Raw genomic sequence first — 20991 nt, 5'->3', positions numbered from 1 at the left:
ATGAAACTAGTAAAAACTCAGCTCTGGGGCATCAGAATGGGCCATCTTTTACATCAGCAGAGAAAGAACGTGATCAGAAGAAAAGGCTTCAGAACAAAGGGTCTGCTGTGCGACGGAGACGCTATCATCTGCCCCTCCATCTCTCTCTCTTCATAATCTATAATATCTAGCAGTTTCAGTGGAACCTTTCAAATCTTGACAATGCTGTGGGATGTCACAAGCTGCTTATACAAAAGAAAGATGCTGTGAGTCATCGGTCTCTTTTCCAGGCACGGAGCTGGGTAAGCTCAGGGTCTGGATGACCCCTGGCTTATCAGGTTTCTGTCATAAGGGACACTGGAGATGAAAATGTTCTGATTTGTTTAGATGCATTACCTAGTCCACTGGAATTGCTTGTGTTTCAGACACAAACAAACTTCCTTGCGCTAGCTGGAGATGTCACGTGTCACATCTCTGTTCATGCACTCATCGTAGAACTGTCATTTTTCTCATGTTCTGCAACCCCCTAATTCTTCCTCCCTCCCTCATTTCCCCACCACCACCACCTTTATAAAGTAGCATTCTGCTTTCCTGTGTTGCTATGACAACATTTACACTTGCCTTTTGAAGGCAAAATATGTGGCTTCCTTCCATATTTTTGTCAGCGTGCTCTTGTGTTAGAGGGACACACAGGGGAATGAAGGCAAACGCAGATAAAGCTTTACACTGCATGCTGCAACTTTATTTCTTACATAAAGGGCATTTATGCAATTCTAGCAGGGATTTACCTACAATATAATTCCTCAGTGTACCCCTAAGACAGCTTCATTCAGTTTAGTGTTCTGAATCTTTTTCCTCAGTGCAAGAGAAAATGAGGCACAGTGAGAACAGCCCACCAGCAAAATCCACAGTGGCCCCTGCTGCTAGGACTTGGCAACTAATTCTGCGGAGGGAGAGCAGCTAAAGGGAACTAAGGATTAAAAAGAGCAGCAAGTTACATTTTAAATTAATCAGGAGGCAGAAGCAAAGGAAAAAAAAAAGTTTCCTTTGCCCTCATGGGCTCAGAGGAAGGTCTTTGCGAATGTAATTTGTTCCACTACAAAATATGGGAGCTAATGCTTGCACCCGATAAGCGCGACAGTTGTCCCATGGGCAGAGCTCCCAACAGCACCCTCAGTGCCTCTGCCTAGTCGGTGACTGCTGAGGGACCTTCCCTGCTGCAAACGGCCCAATCGACCCACGCCTCTTCACAGGTCTGGTAGCTGGGTAGCAGCTAACCTAAGGCAAAGCCAAAAAAAAAAAAAAAAAAAAAAAGCTTCTCCTCCAAAGACAACGTCTGCAAGATGCTTTGAAATGATAGGGTCTTTATAAGAAATGCCCAGAGCTAAAAAACACCTCCTTTCACCAAGCGCCTGGCTCTCCTATTTAAGCCACAGGACCCGAGTCAGATAAGTGTTATGGGCTGCAGCACTCTGGAACATAAAAACAGACGGAGGAATCACATTTCCTCAGAGCAACAGAGATAGGCTGCCTTTGCTGGTGCTTGTTTCAGATCTCTTTACAAATCCTGCAGAAGATATGTGGCAGATAAAATCTCTGAAGTTCTGGCTCTGCTAAGTGCCTCCCCTTACTCAGGCTGGGGGAGCACTGTCCTTTTTTTAACACAGGGTACCTCTGCAACATGTTAGCTGAAGTCAAAGCCTGTACTCTCTGAACGTGGGAAAACAGTGAGCTCCAAACACTGCTGACAAGATGCTAAACAGTGTCAACAGACCATGGAACAAATACATTTGCAAAAAATCCTTTTGCATTTAAATAGTTTGCTAATACATTCCTCGGTGTATAATGGTGTCAGCTGAGTGGGCTTAGACAACTCACTGCAGTAGGAACTAATACATATGAAACTCCGATATTAATCTAGCTTCCATGTGCATGCCGTGACCTCGTGCCAGGACCACGGGTGCCTCTTTCTCCCGCACTGACCCCTCTAATGTCAAGTGATTCCCTATCACTCCCACTTTCAGAGCTATCCCTCAATAAAATGCAATCCACACAGAGTTTAGAATTGAAAATTACCAATGTAGAGCAAGCATGATTTAGCATACTCAGAGGAGGCCAAATCAAGTTTGCAAAATGCTGGCAACAATCACACTTCTGATAGAGAGGCTGGGTACTTGTGATGCCTACTCAGTACCGATCTCCAACTGTGGAGACACTTATTTCTTTGCAAAATAAGAAACAGACGGTGGCTACAGCTGCCTCCGAGGAAACCTGATGGTCTCCGTCCCCAGACCCTGGAGCCTACATCACAGCTCCTCTTGGCAGCTCCATTTTGGTTGCCCTGTGCTGGTCTATAAGTAACTGTTGCTACTCTGGACCCGCTTTGCGGTATCCCAGCTGTGACCACTGCCAGCTTCTTAATGGTTTACAATTTTTTTATCTGAAGAGGTACGTGACAACTGAATCAATACTGAGCCTCACCATGGAGGATCGCAAAGCTGCACTAACTCAGCTTCACAACAAATTTACATGGCTTAAATCTATTTCCCTGTGCATCATCAATTTAACTGAAAACCTGGGAGTTACAAAGATTACTGAAATGGGAATTTTGGCACACATCATTGGCATATAAGACATAAACTATGGGCAGAGTGGTTCCTGCATAACAGGAGAACTCGAGGGAAAAGGCAAGCAGAGGAGGATTCTCCCAGTGTCCTGGCCTCTGGGCTTGCAGAAAGCCTTCCCCTCAGCAGTCCTCTCTGCACCCCTCGGAGAGCAGCCACGGCTCTGGGCGGGATGTGCTTCGGGCAGCAGAAGCTCCCTGGTGCCCAGCAGCAGTGGAGGAGATGTGCAGTGTAATCCCCTGCGCCTCCGTCCCACTCCCTCTTCTTCAGCATGCTTTTATGTCCCTGCACAGATTGACTGTGACACATTTATATCCAGCAGCGTTCCTCTACAGCAGGGGATTCTTTGTTGTGAATTTATGGCTGGATTATGTCCCTCTTTAAGCTACCTCGTAGGACAAAGCGGCTGTAACACATGGTCCTCACAGCACTCCCACATTGGGAAAGGGAGTGAGTGATGGGTGGGAGGCTAACCCAGGCTCTGCTGTATTCTGCCACAAGAAACCCCTCTAGATGTGGTACGAAAATTTAGGCAACACCCTTTTCCCTGAGGTAAGCAGCTTTAAAGCTCATACATCAGCTGAGTTGATCACTGTAAGAAAATAGGAAATGAAATATGCCTATCTTCTGACAGCATATTTTCAAAATTTGAGCTGAATGTACAGTTCCAGTGTGTGTGATCATTCCTGTTTAAAACTCAGCTTTAAAAAATCCACTAAATGAGTATTCAATTGTCAAGTCTTTTTTTTTTCCCTGACTCTTCAGTGATATTAATGTGTGCAGAGAAATAAGGAGATATTTATTTGTCCACAGTGCTCTCTCCCAGCTCATTTTTCTGTCCTAAGAGAGCAGCCTTAGGATTTTAAGTATCCTAAATCAAATAGATCAAAAAAAGCAGTTCAGGCTATGTGCAGCGAGGATTACTGGCTGGTTAAGCTCCCAGACCAGAAACGGTAGCTGCCGTGCTACCCCTGTGACCACACAGGTATATTCAAGACAGACTAAATGGTCTGTCCCTGCAGTTCTTGCCAAGCACGCGCACTAAGATCCTGCTTTTGTCCTGATCAGTGCAAAACGCCACTCTGGAGTCACACATCTGGGTACAGGTGTTACAGTCTGGGAATGCTGAACGCATTTAGGGTGTGTTGTTTGCTCCTTTGTTTTTATTAATAATTTGGCTGCTTTGTTCTGGTTTTAAGACCCAAACAATGAAACTTCATTCATCAGCCAAGGAAAACAGTTCAGAGCCTGACATCCTCTGTGACAAGGGCTCTCTTGATTTCCAGTCTCAGTTTTCTTTCCTTTAATTTCAGCTTCTTAATTGGACTAGTGTATGACATGCTAACTAATTTCTCTCCATCATTAGGCAGTAGTCCTGCACATATTTATGCACATGATTAACTTTGTTATCACAGGGAATCTGAAGTGAAGGTGGTAAAGCATGAATGTGTGCACATGCATAGTGTGTTGGGGAGCTGGACCTCAGCGTTCACACTCCTCAGGTATCTGTTGACTCAACTCAGACAGTTATAATCTCCTTAAGTGCTGCATTGTCAATCTACATATTTTGCCTAAGTTAGTTTCTTTTCTGAAAGCAATCCATCCAAACTGCAAAATTAGGTAGTAATGTTTCCTTGTTAGATATCCAGTCACCTCATTAATTAGGTATCCCAATATGAATGTGACATTCCAGGTCTGATTCCTTCAGAGCTGTCCACTATCATAAAGCCTCATTCCCATGGTGTGTCACAACCACTGATGTACATCCATGTTTAGAAAGATACAGGTCCAAATTAGAAATGCTCCTGGAGTTAAACAGCATATGTTCTGTTTCATGACACTGGCATGGATGTGCATTGCTCAGAAAAAAAGTACTTTTTTTTTTTTTTTAATAATGCAAGAGATGCATTAAATAAGACAGAAAGGGTAAGGTGATTTGGCAGAGCAGGGCATTATGTATCAGGAGGAAGCAGGCAACTCAAAAGGAGCAGTGTTATTTGCAGTGCTCTAAACTTGGACTCCTAATCTAATGTAATTCAAAGCCTTTATCTTAAAGAAAAGCACTAGAAGTTTTAGAGTTTCATGGCATTTTCCCAATGGAAAACAAACAAACAAACAAACAAACAAAAATAAGGAATAAATAAATAGCAAATATAAGAGTATTAAATAACAGCACCTCAAGCACAGGATGAATTAAATACTCAAATAAATACTTATTTAACCCTCATTCTCACATACTTCTGCCTTTCTCAAACACAGATTACCCGACATTAAAATCCAACAAAATCCAGGCTCTGTCCAAACCGAGGCGCATCATTCACAGCCATTGCTAGGACTCAGCTGAAATTTTCATCAGGTGCGCAAAACCAAAAGTTCCTTGAGCATCCAGCACTACCACAGCCCCTGCAAACTGTAGCAGGTGGAAAGTCTGAGAGCAAATACACAATGCTGTCTTTTTAAATCATGATTCTTCTGCATGTTATATGTTTAAGAGCTGTACTAGCTCTTTAAGATGGCCTCATCGTGATAAGCAATGTAGCCCGTCTAGTGCAGCGCCACTTTCCTGCTGTGAGAAAGCACAATTCTGCCTACTGCCACAGCCCCCTGCTGACTTGTTTTACAACATTTAAGCAGGAAACTGTTAAACCTTACTTCTGTTTTTTTTCCCTCTGTGCAGACAGAAATCTTCTTTCCTGCTGCTTTCTCACTTGTACTAAGAACCGTTAAGAATTGCCCTGGCTTTTACCCCGAGCATTGCCCTAATTTTAACCTTGTGTAACCGTTATCTTCTTTTTACTCAGATTTTTAGAGGTGACTCATTCAATTAGACATACTATGAAAGTGTCTGGTAAAAGAATAGATTTCCAAAAAGCACGGTAAAAAGGTCACCGACACCACGTTTTCCTCTGGAGCAGCAGGCAGGCAGCTTCGGTTCATTCAGCTACAGACCCAACCAAGCAAGTTGCAGCTGGCCTTGTTGCCACAAAGAAGGCAAGAAGCAGAGTCCAGACTTGGAAATCCTTGCCTGCAGTGCCAGGCAAATGTTCATGCCATGAACCCCCTTCTCACCCACATTATGCTTAAAGGAGGAAAGGAAAAAATGAAGTTACGGAAGGGGGTTGGTCATGCTGAACAAGCACCTTTAATAATGTTAAAGCTTACACCTAGGAACATGATACAAGTGCAACTTTTATGGGTTGTAATGCTTATTTTGACATAATGAGCGAAGTTAAAGCCAGAGGCTGCCATTATCAGAGGCTGTGTCAGTGAGCACTGTAACCTAATTAGTTTTGATGCAGCAAATCAGCAAAGTCACTACTGGTTATGACCTCTGCCAAGAGCACCAGAGACCCAGACAAATGAAGTTTAAGATGTTATTAGTTGTTCTGTTGCAAAGTTCCAGATAAAATATGGCAGGATGTTGTTGCTTGACTTCGGCATCAGTTCTCCAGATGGCGCTCAGCACTGGCTCGCAGCAAGGCTCACGGGGAGGCTGGCACATTTTCTCTGTCAAAATGAAAGTTTTCCAATTACAAAGAGATAATGTGAAGAGATGCAAACTTAATTTCCTGAACGAAAGGTTGCAAGCTGTGTAATAGCAGTTGAGGGGAGAGATTTCACATAGTTCACTTGCTTTAAATACTGCTGTTCAGGAAAGTTTTGTCATCCTGCCCAGCGAAACAAAGAGACCGGCAGCACTTGACCCCGGGCATTAGGGCATCCGTGAGTGGCTGCGGCCACGGCACAGTCACTCTCCTGGCATCTGGGTCTGCTCCTCCTGCTCGTCTGCCTGGGTGAGCCAGGAATAGAGACCTCGGAGTTAAAATGACTTAAGACAGATAAAAAAGGAAAATTAAGTATTTTTGAGGTAACTGAGAGACAGTCACTTATTTTTATTTAGTGGTAGGTTAGGTAACTTCTGCCTGTTTGGCTGAGGGAAATAATGTGTTTTCTTTCTCAGTGGTTTATGAAATCTGTATGGGAAAAAAGGAACAGAATGTCAGGCAAGTGGTGAGCTTACAGGATTTGACACTGATGTTATGAAACATTATCTTTGTATTTACAGTGCTGTACCAGGTGCGCTGAAGTTATTCAGTAGCCACGGTGATAGCAAAACATGGTAGTAGCCTGACAACAGAAATATCATCTCATTTCAGCATCATTTTGAGCTGCTGGGAAGCACAGGGAATTGCTTAAAGGCTAGAAAAAAACAGTAGATCCTATCAAGAGAACTATCCTCCGTTTGACCCACCTGCAGATGAACTCCCAGCGGAGTGCGCGGTGCCCAGCCATACCCCGCAGTACACCATGGGGTAGGCCAGGCGGTGCTCCTTGGGGTGCTGCCGCCTGTCCCGCGCACCGCTGCCAACATTACAGAGCAATGCGTTTCGGGAATGGTATTTGAAATACTGCAATAGACGGTGTTCCATTTAAGCCCAAGAGAAACCTTTCCTGTCTGACACTGGCACGGGCTGCCCTGGGGGGCGGTGGGGGCTCCGCCAGCCTGATGAAGCCTCCAGCACCTGAGAGCTGCCAACCTCTGGCAAGTCAGCCTAGAAAGAGAGGCAGGGCCAACGTAAAGACAGTGGCGTTCTTTTATCTGTTTGTAGGAATGTATTTTTTACACACATGAAAATATGTAAATACAGGCGAGTAATACCAAAACATGAAACAGCAGGATTATTTTTGATTCTCAGATTTTTAACTAGCATAAAACCACCAAACCTGCCCCACCAGCGCATAGAGCGTGCTGCTCACTGCCACTAGGTGGGTGAGGCCTATGGTGGGCCGGGCCTATGGTGGGCCTGGCACGGCACAGCACAGCACAGCAAGGCACTGCCATGCTTCCTCTCTGCCCCAAGGCAGCCCTGCCTGGGTCTTAAATCCCTGCAGAGATGGGGACCCCACCACTTCCCCAAGCAGCCCCTTACAAAACTTGACCGCCCTTGCCATGAAGAAATTCTTCCCAAGGCCCAATCTACACCTCCCCCTGCACATCTTCAGGCCGCTTCCTCATGGCCTATCCTTTGTCACTGGAGAAAAGAGACCAAAACCCTCCTCCCTGCAGCCTCCTTCCAGGTAGCTGTAGAGAGCGATGAGGTCTCCCCTCAGCCTCCCCTTCTCCAGACTAAACAACCCCAGTTCCCTCAGTCACTCTCAAGATTTGTTTTCTAATCCCTTCACCAGCTTCATTGTTCTCTGAACGTGTTCCAGCACCTCGATGCCTTTCTTGTAGTGACAGGCCCAAAACTGAACACAGTACTCGAGGTGCAGCCTCACCAGTGCCACGTATAAGGGGACAATCATTTCTCTAGTGTTGCTGGCCACGCCATTTCTGATGTAGGCCAGGATGCCACTGGCCTTCTTGGCCACCTGGGCACACTGCTGGCTCACGTTCAGCCTCTGCACAGGTCCAAGAATGGCCTCATTTTCAAGGATGTTGCTGTCAATAGTTCGCCTTTGCATGCTGTGTAGTCCTTTTTCCTCTAGATTAGAAAAGGACTTCTGTACAGGTACAAGCAGCTGTGACAGGCACAATCATGGAAAACAAGTAGTTACAAAAGTAGGTTACTGAATGACACAAGGCCTTAACTGCAAAGAGCTGTACCCTGTTATTTCCTGTTAAATTCGGCAGGAATAGGCTGCTTTGAGAATCGCCATCAATGGCATAGCCAGAGATACTGAAAGCTTGAATCAGATGGGAGATGTAACAGCATTTTTCCTGGTTCAGGGTCATATTTGTTCAGACTGCAAAAGTGGAGGGGAAGAGGGGAAGATTGTCTTATAATTAGAGGATTTTTCTCCTCCAGGGCCCAGAACGCAGCTGACCCAGATTTTATTCATATACCCAGTGTAGGAGAAACAAACCTCTCCCAGAAAGCTGTCCCCAAAAGCTCAAAGAGTCTATATTGAAAATATGAGCTGAGCCAAGAAAAGAGGACCCAAGAAAAGAGCGCAAAGCAGATAAGCGACAGCCCATAACTGTGTGCAGCTGGTGCCTCGCAGGCAGTAGCAGGTTAGGCAGTGCTCGGCTGAAGAACGAGGGGTGTCTGGGGTCTCAGCGGGGAACTCCATGGACATGGTGGGGAGTAGCCAAGGTGATGGAGCTGTTGCTGCAGCAGTGCTCCGGCCCCAGCCAGAACAGCAGAGCAGAGACCTTGCCCCACAGGTCACTGCAGCTCAAGCCTGAAGACATTGGATGGGCTGGACATGAAAAGCCCATAAAAAGAAGAAAAGTTCTAAACCTCTCTTTAAGCTAAAAAGAACTGTGAAACACATCTTACCCCAAGCGTAGCTCCAAGTTCAACAATACAGTGCAATAGAATAAAAAGAAGGGCATTACTTTTTGACTGCAATAGCAGGATGTGAAAATCTCCAGCCTCATTGAAAAAGCATAGAAAGGAAGACTCCATAAGTGCAATTAAAGAAGTAGATAAATGCAAAACGTAAAGAAAGGAAATCAGAAATTCAAGCACAGAAGCATGAAAATACCTAAAGCAGAACAGCTCGGGGGAAGTGATTCTAGTTTCACATAGGTGTGGATGAGAACAAAACAGCTGTGAAAGGAAACGCCCTACAAAGTGATATATGCATTTACTGAAAAAATTAGAAGGGTTATCATCAGTCTAACTCTGCATTTTTTTGCAAGATCTGCAAAACCTTTGGCCTCTAACCATCCCCACACAATGAGCTTATTTCTGTCTTATCTTTCTGAAAAAAAAAAAAAAAATCTATTATTGTTTCCTCATTGAGGAACACAGGCTTGATGCAACCAAAAGTTCTGCAAGAACACATGGTTTCAAAGTTATTTTTCATGGAATTTATTGAGAAATTTCCTCTGCATTTTTAGTCAGCTGAAGCCACTGCATTCTGGCTGCCCTTTCTGGGGGTGCTAGTTGTGTTTGGGAATACACCTGTGCAAGTAGTAATATCCAAATGGAGCACTCTGATCTTACCCTAGCAAAATGCCTGAATAAATTCCCTTTAATATTCCCCAAATGCATTTTTTTTTCCATTTCACAGCTTTCAAAATTTCAGCACTTTATTCTGTCATGGGATGAAAAAAAATCTGAAATGTTAGGATTGTCGCTTATTCACAAGCATGGAGCAGAAGCAGACAACAAGCAAGGTTTAAATTTCTGTTCTGCTTGAAATGATGTCTGGACAAACTTTTAACATGAAAAATTCTGTGGCACGGTTGAAGCCATTGGTTATTTGCAGCTGTTGATGTGTTAATCCTGCAGGGAGAAGAGAAAACTGAAAGGATGTTTCAGCCATAGGGTTTATATTTATATATAAAATTAGTATACATTTAAAGCTGACAGCATGCTTACATCTGGATCCTGTATGATAGCAGTCAATACATTTAATATGGCAAGTGGCATAAAGCAAGCTTAGATAAGGTTTTCTGCTTAGCCATGCTTCTCTTTTGAAAAGAATATTTATAACAATGTTCCCCACAAATCACATAGCTATGCTAAGTACAGTTGGGAAATGCTCCCTGCACCAGCTGCACCTCCCCAAAGGTTCTCTCCCTGTGCTCCAGGCGAGCCTGCTGCGAGCTGCCTCTGGGGCATAAGACGTGCTCAGGAGGATTTTCAGCAGTTTGACCTCAAAAACCAAAACCTGTTAGAGCATTCCCCCAATGAGCTGGTGTGACCAGGCTTGAAAAAATAGTCTGGAGTAGGACCTCACACAAGATCCATGTTTAGAGCTAGATTATGAGGAACTTGAGAAAAAAAAAAACATGTTAATGTGAGCTTTAGGAAAGCCTGTACTCCACACCTGGGGCATAGGCCTGGAGGGTACTTTGTGGTTTGATGTTACCCATCCATGTGTCATGTTCCCCAGGTGCTCACCGACCCTGAAACCACGCTGACTTCTGCCCATGCCATCCCTCACAACTGATCGCTTCTGTCTGAGCCCGCTCCCACTGCCAGCTCGTGCTTTTCGCAGGCTGAGCACACAGGACCTGAGCATGAAGTTTTCATGAAATGCCTGTCTAAATGAAATAATGAAACTGCCCCCTTGTACCCTAGTGCTGAGCACCTCTGTGTATGTCACCTCCGTGCTTGGCAGTGCAGCTGGGGGCTGGCTGCCTGATGCTATCCTCAGGCTAGCAGAAAAGAATAGGTGAATATGTGAACTACAGGTAGCTGTAGCGCGTTGTACTGACCTCTGCCCACTGCGACGTGCCACCTGATAGCTGGAAGTGATGAGGGGAACTGGCACTGGAAATGCTTTCCACCTGAGAGTCAACAAGAGTGAGAGCTCATGCCTGTATATACACTGCAGGCGCTTTTAAATAATAGAGACATGACTGAAGTTAAAGTAGATGGGAGATAATGCTGCTAGTCTTTCTCTAGGCTATAGGTATAACATGGGCAAACATTTGTTGCTGTCAAAGAATATGCAACTCACAGCCTAAAGAAAAAAGTGTAGCTGTGGTTTCATCTAAGCCCACTAAAGACCTGAAAGAAAAATAGACACGATTTGTGTAGTCAGAGTAAGCTCTGCTGGAGTCATTCTGTGTCTGAATAAGGGTAAACAAAACATTATGAATATGGAAATAATGAAATACAACAGGATTTATATGCAGAGAGGGAATTTGCTTATATCAGTACATAACTTGAGTGCATTTATGAGTCACGTAGTCTAAACGATAAGAGAGTGCAAGCACCACAGACAGGTAATAAATAAAGCCCTAAAAGTGCACAGTCTGGCATGTCCATCATGAAATGGAAGCATTCAATAGAGAGGAAAATTGGCCAGCCACTGACAGAAGACAGAAGACTTATCTATTAAGGGAGGGGAGATAATATAGTATTTCATATGACATTGCTGGTAACTAGTCGTGAGGAGCTACCTGTGCCAGATTCCCAAGGGTACTTGTTAGCGGATGCATTGTATAGCACCAGAAAGCAACACAAATGGAAAGAAGTCTCCTGTAATCTCCTGTTAAGCGCAGAGCAGCTCCAAGTCAGGAGATAACATCTCCATCCCGCAGAGCTTGCAGCCCCCAGGTTAGGATGGGTTTAGCTCTCAGCGAGCTGCCAAGTGTGTTGCAGGGATAGAGGGCAGCTCGCTGCTGCCGCTGAGCAGGGCAGGCTTCTCCTCGCCCCCCTGCCTCTGCTCCAGCTCCAGGCTCTGCAGCCTCATCCACACCTCCTTGACCCTGAACTGAGCAGAGGTGCCTGAATACAGCTGCCCAAAGCTAGGTCTTTTTTCCCCTCTATCCCCTGACTGCAGGTTTAATGAGCAGGGTTGGCCGGTAGCTCAATTACAGCTCCCAGTAAGTCCAGTTCTGGGTGCCCAGCATGCGTCATAGCCGCCCAGAGGCAGGGGCTGGAGGAAACCTCCTAGCCCTGGTTGCAGCACTTGGGTTCAGCCAAACTTAGCATGAGGGGTGTCAGCTGCTACATCAGGCAACTGCCAGCAGTACCAAATTCACTCAAATATGCTATTAATCCCTCATCTTCAGGTGATTTCTTGCATATTTCCTTTTTTTCTTTCATGTAGGGTGATTCCCCCCATCTGCACCAGTGCAACACCTGTTGGTTTCAGTGCAGCTAGTACAGGCCCAACAAAAAACGAGGCTGGTGATGTCTGAACCTTTCAAAGCCTTTTGTGCAAAACATCTGGACTAGTCACTTTCCATACATGCAGAATCAAAAAACCTCTCTTTTTCTTTTCTTGTCACTTTCTTTTTTTTTCTTTTTTCTATAATTTCAGCAAAGATGGAGTTCCTCCAGAAAAATGCATTCATTTCTTAATGCTGGAGGCATTTAGAAAGGATGTGGAGAGCAAGCAAATTGCCAGCGATTGGTGCATCTACATGTAGGGACGCAGCCTAAACCATAGCACTGATAACTCACAGTAAAGAAGTGCCTTATTTGGGGAACATTATTTGAGCAGAATTCCTCCCGCTGTTGACAGAAGTTTTTCCCACATAAACGATTTCAAATTTGGTTAAAATCGTGGCATTCACTTTTCTGCCAAGCAGCAAACAGTCTCTTGGGGATTTGTGTCTTTGGGAACCCCAGCCTGCCTGTGGCCACCGCTGCCTGAGTCACTCTCTGATCAGCCTGCAGCTGCTGGCAGCTTCCCCCACCCAAAGCTCTTCGTTTCCCATTTCCCCTCTCAGGGGCAGGGTAGACCAGCCCTGCCTGGCGCGGGGTGTCAGGGATCAGGGCTTGGTGCCTGCAATGCTGACTGGGCAGGTGGGAAGATGCTCTTTGCAAGGCTGTTGTCTTTACTTTCCATGCCTGGGGGCAGATGTTTCTGCTTTACACCCTTGCACGCGTGGCTTCAGAAACACAAGGCTGTCCCATGTCTAGTGATATGGCCTTATTCATCAGCTGTCAGTGGATAATTTTTAGATTCACTATTAAACTGTATTGTGTGTTCCTGAAATGGAGTTTTTCTTTGCCTGGCTAAGACTGCAGATTTGGCTGTCTTGTTGTTTTCTCATTTTTAATTGCTCATGCAACCCCCTGGTTTGAGCTAGTAGCAGGAGTCTTGAAGCATGTTCTGAAAATCCTCAGGTTTTGAGAGACTTTTGTCTTTTTCCTGCTTTTTTTTTGTGCCAGCAACTGTCAGCTGGGGCTCAGGAAAGGGTAAGGAGGATTTGACATAAGTTGTTCCTGGAGGAACCATCAGCTCACATTAGCATGAAGACTTAACTGGCAACTTGTGCGGGATGGGGTGTTTCAGTTTAACGTGTTTTTGACACATGGCATTGGGTAACTTGAGTCACAGTGAGGGATGCTCTCCATGATGCAGAGAAGGAGCAGGAGTAACTGAATTCACGCAAAAGGCAGGAGTTGGATTTCCCTGTGAGGCAGAGGAGAAGAAACCCACTGCTGTCTCGAGAGACAGCAGTGTAGAGAGCCACATTGTGTTTCCATGTTGTGGAGAGCCACGAGCGCTCTCTGCATGGATGGTGAGTGTCTCTGGTACTTAGAACTGTGTATCAGTTTCGTTCCTCTGCCAGCATCATTCCCACCTCTGCAACAGCAGTGCTCCTCTCCTAAAACACCTGCACCACTGCTTGCATCAGCCCAGCATTAAATCTATTTCTTGTCCTTCGCTGTGTCTTTTTCCTGAAACTGCTGAGTAATACTAAAGATAAATAGCTCAGTAGCTTGGAGCACTGCTCTCAGTATAGCCTGAGGTATCCCAGGCCCTTGGCAGGTTTAATACAATTATGACTTTGTAAAAGATGGAAATATGGGACTGATTAACGTACATGTTGAAGTTAGCATAACATAGCAATACTGACCCACCTACAGGAATCCCAGGAGAATCTGCAGGAGAATATTTAAACCAAAATGTCCAAAATTTGTATTCCAAAAGTTTATGATGTTAACCTATTATCAGCACATGACTCGATTTCAAAGGCTTTTGTGTTGATGCTAATGTACAGACCTGCCTTTACCTTCAACAGATAGGAAAAATTTGGAAGTATTAAAAGCCCTTCTCTCTCTGCTGCGTCGTTTGAGGAATTCAGAGTGCTAAAGAATGAGCTCAGATCCCATTGTGTACATAATGCAAGACTCTTTTCCTCCTGCTTATCACTTTACATTTAATTATATTGAATTTATTGACTGTTTTAAAATCTGGTCACTTTAAGTTATTTTGATAGTTCTTCATGGTCAGTGTTTCTCCTATGTGCTTTGAATAACTACAAATCCGCAGCAAACTTTGTCCCCTTAGTGTTCAGCCCATTATTTCTTGCTTGCTTTTATTAGCTTCCCTTATCCTGTAGCTGGCTTCTTTCTTCATATTTTAAAAAATCTTTCCTGATAAGAGCTTTGCTCTGAGACCCAATATGCCTTCTCTGCAGAAATGGGCTTCTTTAAATACTTTCCAGTCTGCTTACAATGATTTTATTCCTTTGAATGTACTGCTAGGGTACTGTGAACAGGCTTCTTCATTTTCATGTATTTCTTTTTTTATTTTCTTTTTCCAAATATGTCTTGGTTTCTGGTGATCCAGTACGGATGCTGAACAGAAGTTTATTTTAGGCCCTATGACAGAGTAGTTCTGCAGAGGCAGAATTTGCCTGCAACAGGCAGGGCTGCAGTATTTGTGTTTTCAGTGCTAGGCTTTGTCCCTCTCCCAGCCCAGCCCTGACCCAACGTGGTAAGAGCGATGAAAGGCGCCTCAGAAGGCAGCTGGGGCAGGGAGATCAGCACCTTCCTGTACACGTCTTTTGTCCAGCAATCAAATTGCCATCCCTCTCCCTGGGAGAAGGCTGAGGAGCACCGTCCATCTGCTCATTTGCCACCAATCAGGCCTACCTCCAGCATGCTGGCTTTGTCTTCTCCTCTCCCACTGCCTCGCTCCTCTTGCTTACCAGATATGTCTTGCAGGCCAGTCCAAGATTTTGGTTTCTCGTTTTGCAGTTAGGCTTTGTTTCTGCCCTGTGCATTGTGCTGGATTTCTGAGCTGGCCCTCAGCTGCCGGCTCTCCATGGAGCAGCCCCATGCTGAGCATGGCTGGCTCCTCGCCACCTGCTCCTCTGATAGAGGATGGGTGTCAGAACAAAGCTGGCGGCATGAATTGGCATGATGAGGTGAGAAAGTAGGGTGCACGGTGCTCCAGCTGAGGCTTGCCAATGTAATTGCCCTTCAGGCAATAATTCTTGCCAGTGCGATGGCCTCCAGAGATCTTCTGCACGCCAGCGTAAGCCAGAGACACTTCTGCTTCCCCATCACTCAGCTGCTGTGAACGTTAACCTTATATTAATTCAAGGCTGAACCCCTAGATTCGTATTAGCCAGTCTTTCGTAATAACAAAGTGACAGAAATCACTTCTTCTTTCCAAACCCTTTTAGGAAAAGAAAGCAATAGCAAGGTTTGGAACGGTGGTCTGGGAAGAAAAATCTTTAGAGCCGGGGCATGTTACCTAGGCCACGAGCTAGGTGTGCTCGCCTGGTGCCTGCAGCCTGCTTGGCACTTGCAGCACCTCGGTTGTTCTTAAACCAGCAGAAGCAGCTCCCAAAGCTGCTTTCTCTGTGCGTCCTTAACCATGGCACATAACAGCAGTCACTGGTGTGGCAGCACAAGCGGGACAGCAAAAGCTACCATATGCTTAAGATGGAAGAAAGAATGAAACAGGGGCAAGACCTGAAAACAGCAAGTTCGATCCTTTAGTTTTCTGCAATGAAACAAAAAATCTTAAATCTTAGATTCCAAGAGACAGCCAGATCCTCACAGTTAAAGTCAGTTCTAGCAGGGCATAGCACAGGGAATATCCTCTGGGACCTTTGTATCTTTCCTTCTCCCAGAGCTCAACTTTCCCCAAATCGTGGGGTTTCAGGACACTGTAAAGTCCTCATCCTCCCCCTTCCTCTGAAGAGCTTGGTTGAATACTGAGAACTAGATTGTCACTGTTTTCAAATTGGTCTAGTAGTTTTAGATTAAGCTTCTAGCTTTTTTTTTTTTTTTTTTTTGAGTGTCATTTTACAGGGTGCTTTGCTCTGGATAACTGCTGTTATACAAATAAATCAGGCTGCGCTACACATTATACCTCCTCTCTTGGTGGTTCCCCTTGTAAATGAAAGTTTGAAGGCTCCCGAAGGCCAACTGGATTAAGAAGCAGCTGTGAGGTCCACCACCACATAGGAGTGACCAAGAAGGTCTCTCCTGAAGTAGCAGTTGCCTATAGGAAGCCTCACTGTACTGGATGGGGCAGATGGGCTGTGATGTGCCTGGGGTGGGAGCTTGGTGCCACGGGAGCTCCCCATGATCCTGGCCTCTGCCAAACTCCCATCTTGAAGCCTAGTCTGGCAGGAAAAAGCCTTTTGTGGGGTAGGAATAGATGGAGGTGTGCACTGGTGGAGATCAAATCCTGAATTTGACCCACCCAGATGCTTGAATGTAAAGAAATTTCCCAAATCTGAAGAACAATGAACATTTACCATTTATCCTTTCACAAATCTGTTATTCTAAATCCAACCATGAAGAATGAAGAAAGGAAGCAAGACAGAGAAAACACAGAAGGGTGGTGGCTGGGTATAGATCTGACAAAGACAGAGAAATCAAAAAACCCCAACTCTCCTGCCAAAGGCAGTTAAGCACTGGTCAATTTTAGCCATTTTTCTAAGCACCACTGTGGAATGTTCAACTAGTTCACTGTTTAAATAATCCATAGCCAGGAAGTACTGGTTCCTCTGTGGGTCTTGACAGTAATTTTGTAGGATTCTCAGCACATTTGCAGACCTACATCCTGTTCAAAGCTTAAATCCCATCAGTTTGCCTTTGCAGTTTACAGCTCTGTAACTGTCTTTAATAAAAATGCTACCACGGGAAACATCTTAGGACAACTGCTATTTCACAGCTTCACTACAGGTTCCTAATGTAATCTAATAAGGCAAACACAATACCTGATGTTACCAATGGTAATTGCAGAGGCCTCTCTTTGAACACCGTCTGAATCTGCTTGCGCATGGCTTTCTTTGCAGAGTGTCAGAATTACAGCGTAGGTTGAGGCCTGAATGATCAATGGCTACTTTAATCACTCAACGAAAGCCCTTGGAAATCATTAGCAATTGGGTGGATTTAAAATATTTATCCATACATTATTTCTGAGCAGACAGAATTTGCTCAGAAAGTTGATATGGCAGAGGGTAGGAAGGCCCTGCAGAGGGACCTGGACAGGTTGGATCGATAGGCAGAGGCCAATGGGATGAGGTTCAACATGGCCAAGGGCTGGGTCCTGCGCTTGGCCACAACAACCCCATGCAGTGCTACAGGCTTGGGGCAGAGTGGCTCAAAAACCATGCAGAAGAAAAGAATCTGGGGGTGTTGGTTGACGCTCGCCTGGACATGAACTGGCAGTGTGCCCAGGTGGCCAAGAAGGCCAACAGCATCCTGGCTTGTATCAGGAATAGTGTAGCCAGCAGGAGCGGGGAGGTGATCGTTCCCTTGTACTCTGCTCTGGTGAGGTCTCACCTCGAGCACTGTTTTCAGCTTTATGCCCCTCACTACAAGAAGGACACTGAGGCCCCAGAACGTGTCCAGAGAAGGGCCGCGAAGCTGGGGAAGAGCCTGGAACACAAGTCCTGTGAGGAGCGGCTGAGGGAACTGGGGTTGTTTAGTCTGGAGAAGAGGAGGCTCAGGGGAGACCTCATTGCTCTCTATAGCTACCTGAAAGGAAGGTGTGGGGAGCTGGGGGTCGGCCTCTTCTCACAGATAACTAGTGATAGGACAACAGGCAATGGCCTCAAGTTGTGCCAGGGGAGGTTTAGGTTGGAAATCAGGAGACATTTCTTCTCAGAAAGAGTAGTCAGGCATTGGGACAGGTTGCCCAGGGAGGTGGTGGAGTCACCGTCCCTGGGGGTGTTTAAGGAAAGGTTGCACCTGGCACTTAGGGACATGGTTTAGTGGGTGACATTGGTAGTAGAGGGATGGCTGGATTAGATGATCATGAAGGTCTTTTCCAACTTTAATGGTTCTATGAATCTATGATTCTATGATACATCCAAATCCTTTGTTATTTAAAGACAACCAGCTGTCTGCTCAGCCTAATTTCAGAGTGGGACTTATGAATGAGTATGGTTTATAAGAAGACGACGGACTTCCAAATGTCAGGACCATAATGTTTAATCTAAGAAGGCAAACAGAAACAAAACACGGCATTTCACTCCATCTGGGCTGTACCCGCCCATCCGCAGAGATTTAACGTCGGCAGAAGTTAAACTCCTCCAGAAGCCGGCCCTGGCGCCCAGGGAGCTCGGGGCAGCGCCACGAAGCGGGCCGGGTCCGGGGCTCCCGAAGGCAGCGGGCGGCAGCGCCCTCAGCGCCGGGGCACGGCGGCACCCGCCCGCCAGCGGCGCTGCCTCACAGGCGGGGCCCGGCCCCGCCGTCCCCGCGTCCCGCCCGGGGCAGCTGGGCCCGGCTGTCGCCCCCTTTCACGCCCCCAGAGCCCTGTTGCCTATCGGCCGCGCTCCCTTCGGCGCTAGCGGCGCCCAGCCGACAGCGCGGCCCTTCCCTCTAGCCGGGGCTGCACTGACACCTAGCGGGCCTTCCCCTCCGCTCCCCTCCGCTCCGCGCGGCCCAGCCCGCCTCAGCTCCTGCCTTTGGTTCCGTTTGACCGTGTAGAAAGGCTTGCATCAAGTATTATGTAGCAGGTAAAAGAAAATGGTGGTAAAATACATGATTTACTGATGTGGAGCTGGCCTAGGTGACAGACGTGCTCATAGCGCGGTCTTCCAGAAGAGCTGCTGCGTGATTTAGTTCTTACTTGTACTTTAGGAAAGGTAATTCAGTCCATAGTACAGTAAAATATTGACTAAATCTGAATGGAGCTTAAATGATACCTCGGTGTTTTCAGTTCCTCATTAAGGCCACACTTATGAAACAATTCGGCTGGAAGCGGCAACAACAAACAGTGAATAGGATGAAAAATGTTGCCTATGTATAATAACTAATCATCCCAACTGTGAGAAGACAGCATGTTAGCTTCACAGCTAACAGAGACACCCATGCAATAGTGGAAAAGAATAGGGTGTGTTAATGTTTACCTTCAGAAACTGAAAAGTTTAAAATAATTTGTCACCTTAATTCCACCACCTGTAAATCACAAACCACACACACTGGTATCCTGTTCCTTGAGCATGCAGCCAGCAGGGTCCCAGCTTGGCCCAAATTTTCACCTGTCAAGACAGGTTCAAATGCTGGAATACATACACACAGCCACAGACGTCTGCACTCATGAGAGGCTGCCTTCCTCAGTACAAGCAAGGCCATCACGCGCCCCTGCATTTTAACAACTTCATTCACCTTCCCCTGGGTGCCTCTCCATTTCCAGCCCCTTTGCTGCTGCCCATTCCCTTGAACGAGTGTTAGGCTGCAGGTTTCTAACCCACCCGTACGCTTCAGAGATACATCCAGTTGCTACATTCAGAAGGATGGTCTCCCCCAAGATTTGAGATTCACCCCTGTCTACCTATATGATAGCCCAGAAAACTAATCTCTAGGATGACAGCTCATTCAGCACTCTGGAAAATGTACCCGCTCTGAGATCCGCTTTAAATAATGACCTGACATTTGTTCTGTAGAGGGAGACAAAGCCCAGCCTGATGAAAACAGTTGGCAGCTGCTTTCATTTGTGCCATTCAGAAGCCAGATGATAATTTGTCCTCGGGGACCCATCACTTCTTGGCAGACAGACCCGTCCAGTGCACTTTGCTGTTACTTTTGCTGTTACCTCCTACCCCTATCATAAGCACCGCGCGCGGAGAGCCAATATGCAAGGCAGGCTAAACTAAAGCTGACTGCGAAGTGTCGTAAAGGATTTCATGATGCTGAGAATGGGGAGATTAGATCACAGATGAGTTCAGTGATGATACCAAGCAGTGGATGTTGGGAAAGACACATTTGTTAGACCTACATAGAGGGGTAAACTATCTATTGCTCAGAAAGAGAGATTCTGAACATAGCTTAATGAAAACATTAACTAAGCAATAAACAGTGGTCAACAAGGAAAACAGAGCAGTAAGAATTACTAGGCAATCAGACCAAAGCAGAACACACGATTCTGGATGAACTGAGTTCACCTTTTGCAGGCAATGCACAGCTCTCAGTCCCTTAAGTTAGCTGGAGCAGAATTACAAACTGCTCAGACAAGGGTGACCAGGATGGTCAGAATACCTTCGTACAGAGAGAGATTAAATAAATGAGGACTTTTGAGTCTGGAAAAAGTGGTTACTAGGGGCTGATAATAATGATGATAGATAAAATCATAAATGGGATCGAGGAGGAGAACAGATGCAATTATTCATTATTTCTCACAGTACAAAACTAGGTGACATAAAATGTTAATGAGCAGGTTAAATGAAAAAATCACAACAAACAGTATTTTTTACACAGTTTGTAACTGAACTTTAGCATTCACTATCAAAGAATGTTGTGGAGAGTAACAATTTAGGATCATGCAAAGATATGTTTATCTTAGACAGTAAAGTTACAAAATGCTTCCCAGTGCTGGGAAACAGTACATAGAAAGGGCTGTCAACACATTGCCTGGAGGAGAAGAGCAAGGGCAACAACGAGAGACAACATACGCGTGTTACCCGTGCACGTGGTCCCACAACATCTTCCATCACTGTAGATGCAGAGCCTGTGCTTGGATGTAGTCACCATGAGGGAATGAGATATGTATATTTTTCATACTACTCCTCTTATTCTACCTAATCCTGGCAGCTTTTGTTATTAAGGATCTCCCCAACTCTTGCCACAGCAGATGCTTTCTCTTTTACCCAGTGACAGAGCTACTCACAGTACTGCTCTGCAGAGATGCACACAGAGAACTCGGGGAAAACAAGCTAGAGCAGGTTTCCCTCTTTAGGAATAGAAAAGCAAAAGCCTGTAAGCGCTGCGAA

This window comes from Anser anser, assembly GCF_964211835.1.
Source record: "Anser anser genome assembly, chromosome: 6".
NCBI lineage: Eukaryota > Metazoa > Chordata > Aves > Anseriformes > Anatidae > Anser > Anser anser.
This window is presented reverse-complemented; position numbering follows the sequence as displayed.